The sequence below is a fragment of the Galeopterus variegatus genome, unplaced genomic scaffold (assembly GCF_000696425.1).
Source record: "Galeopterus variegatus unplaced genomic scaffold, G_variegatus-3.0.2 Scaffold3318, whole genome shotgun sequence".
In the NCBI taxonomy this organism is placed as follows: domain Eukaryota; kingdom Metazoa; phylum Chordata; class Mammalia; order Dermoptera; family Cynocephalidae; genus Galeopterus; species Galeopterus variegatus.
Window position 1 is genome coordinate 72170 of NW_007729429.1, and position 3572 is coordinate 75741.

Consider the following 3572-nt stretch of genomic DNA (forward strand, 5'->3'; position numbering starts at 1 on the left):
CGTGCGTGCGTGCGTGCGTGCGTGCGTGTGTGCGTGTGTGTGTTTGTGTGTGTGTGTGTGTGAGAGAGAGAGAGAGAGAGAGAGAGAGAGAGAAGTGTTTGTGTGTGTGTGTGTGTGAGAGAGAGAGAGAGAGAGAGAGAGAAGGAGGGAGAGGGAGAGAGAGATCTGAAGTATGCTTATTTTATATTGCATTGCATATAGAAATCTTTTTCATGATTTCATATATAAACTTTTTTGTTATTGTTGTCCCTTCCCCTTTAAAAAAAAAAGTGGGATCAATTGCCATTTCTCACAGTTCCTTTTAGGTAACTATATGCTATAATTTATATTTTTAAAGATGTTTTAAAAGAATACCAGTGAGGGTTTTTTTCAAAATGTTTTATGTTACCATCACCCTTGGTCTGTAATATAGCTAATGACTTTTGGAAAGGCATTGCAAGGCTGATTTTGCATTGTTTACTTTGATATGAGATCTTGCATTTTTTATTAACTCCTAGATAATTTGTAATTTCAATTTGGCTATCCCCTTAATTTTTAAGTAATTTAAATTTGCTTAAGGATTGAGTGGATCCTTTTGATTGTAGATTTTCAGCTTTGTTGGGTTTTGGTAGAAGGAAATCATCTGTAAATTCTCTATGTTTTAGAACATTACATTTTTTTTTAAAACTTTATTTTTTTTTTAACTTTTTTTTATTTGGTTATGAATATTCACAGGGTACACACTTGATTGTCACCACTCATGCCCAAGATGTGATGGCCAGTTCCATATTGGCAGCATGTCCATTACCACAAATTGCAATTACACCCCGTGTCCCGCACCCAATTATTCCTGACCTCCCTCCCCAACCCCCTTTCCCCAACGTTAAGTATTTTTAATGGCCAACTTACCATTGATTTTTGTAACTATTCCAAGAATATGAGAGAATGATGTTTGTAGTTTATAAGGTGCAAAGTTTTACATAAATATATTAAAATGGATTTTCTTGATTGTATTATTCCCATCTTCTGTATTCTTACTTTTTCATGCCTATTTAGTCTGTGAAACCAGGAAGTACATTTATTAAACCTCTCATGAAGACTGTTTTTTACTTTTTTTCTTGCATTTCTGTTTTTACTGTATTTTGATGCTATAAAATCTTGCTATATAAAATTTAGGATGATTAAATCTTTGTATCTTTTATCATTAAATAGTTTCATTCTTGTGTGTGTTATACCTTAGATTTCATCCAATGATATTAATATTGCCATTTTGCTTTTTGTTTGTATGCATTTGCTTGACCTCACTTGTATTTTACATTTTTTTTTGTCATTTTATGTTAAGCTTTTGTAATTAGTGCACAGAATGATGCGTTTAACAATCAGATTGGAGCGTCTCTTTTTTAGTAGGGCAATTCCGCAATTTGATTATGTATTTGTGAAGTCTAGAAAAATATGTTTTTATTCCTATCATTCTTTTTATATTCTGTATTCTTTGTTCTTAACCTTTGTTTTTGTCATTCTGTTTCCCCTGCGTGGATATAAAAGTGGAGATTATTTCAAAAGTAGAGGTTGTTCCAACTCTTGGCTATTGTAAAGAGTGCTGCAGTGAACCCAAATGTCCATCATCAGATGAGTGGATACGGAAAATGTGGTTTATCTACACAATGGAATACTACTCAGCTATGAAATACTGCCATTTGCAACAACATGGATGGACCTTGAGAGAATAATATTAAGTGAAACGAGTCAGGCAGAGAAAAAGAAATACCACATGTTCTCACTTATTGGAGGGAGCTAAAAATAAATAAATAAATTCACACATATACAGACACACACACAAACACACACACACACAAACACACACAAAAACCAAAACAAAAACAAAAAACAAAAAAGAATAAACCGGGGGGGGGGGAGAGGAAGATATAACTACCACAATTTTTTTGAAGTTCATACAACAAGCAAATGGAAAGGACACGCTTGGGTGGGAGTGGGGGAGAGGGAGGAGGGAGGGAGGGAGGTTTCGGTGATGGGTCATAATAACCACATTGTATATTGACAAAAAAAAAAACCCTCAATTTTTAATCTTAGAAAGACAAGAAAAGGAGAGGAAGAAAATCAAGCAGATACAAAGCAAATAGTCAGATGAACTATTTGAAATCCATTCACATGATATTTGCAGTAAGTGTAAATGGACTAAACACTCTTGTTAAAAGACAAACCTTTTCAAACTGAATTAGATTGCCTTTGTCATAGTCCTAAATAGACTAGTAAAATTAAACACCATAGCCTTCATGAGTTTTTGTTTTTTTCTTGTTAATCTTTTTTTTGGGGGGTGATGGGGGTGCTGCTAACTAGTAAGGTATAAGGGGATCTGAATCATTGACCTTGGTGGTGTGAGCACCATACTCCAACCAAGTGAGCTAATTGGCCAGCCCTGTTTTTTTTTTTTTTAAAGAGGTCCTTGATCTGGACAAATTCATGCTGTTCAATCATTTAAGGAGAGGCAGCTTGTTAGTCAAATCTATGACTTTATGGGCTTGGACACGTCACTTCACTTTTCTGAATTCAATTTTTTTCATTTCTCAAATGGGGGTTTTGGACTAGACAATGATTCTGTGTCTGGTTCACCTTGACATCATTATTTTAAACCCTATAAACACTAGAATATAAAAAAGTATTTTAGTGGGAGACACTTTGAATGTTTTGCCTAAATAAAATAATAATTGTATTTGTACATTTTATTCTTCATATTTAGATTTTGAGAATCATAGTCCATGAATACTTGTTACATAGAACTAAGCACATAGCAAAAGTTTGTTTAATGTTTATTAATTGCTAGGATTAGGTCTTGAACAGGACGTAGGAAATAGTTGGGGCAAAAAAGATCTTAGGAAATATATGTTGTATCTATTATGAATCCTTAGCAGCTGGTTACTGAAGAGGACAAAGAACAGGTTTTCATTTGGGATTTCAGTTTCTTTGTAACTAAAAGATCATATATGGCATATGTATATTTGGATCTTGAGTTTTAGAAGTTTTAGCTGTTGATCCATAGTATTTAGTTTTATCAAAAATGGTCTTTGGAGAAGATAGTTTTATTTTAATTCCTGTCTGGAAATTGTCTCAGGAAATGTAAAACAGCCTTGAGAGTCTGGTTAGTTCAGTTGGTTAGAGCATGGTGCTGGTTACACCAAGGTCCAGGCTTTGGTCCCTGTTTAAAAAAAAAAGTTACTGTGTTTGTCTTATTTCCTAGTATGTTTTCCCCTAATGCCTTGTTTTTGGTTAACTGATGACACGTGGTTGACATTACAGTAGTCAGCATTTGTTAGCTGAAAGGAAAAGAATAGTAAGCAATTAGTGGAGCCAAACTACAAGGAAGATTTGTGATAGAGTTAAATTTCAGAAATCATGTGGAAAAGATATGTGACCATTAAATTTGTATTTTGTTAATTATGCCTCCGAAATTAAGATGTGTCAACTAAATAAGGTAGGGGAATTCGCTATTATGTGTGTGTGTGCATGTGCACAAGTGCACATAGGCATGTACTTTACTTGAACTGAGAAAGGAGTGTATTTAAGGTTAGAGAGGG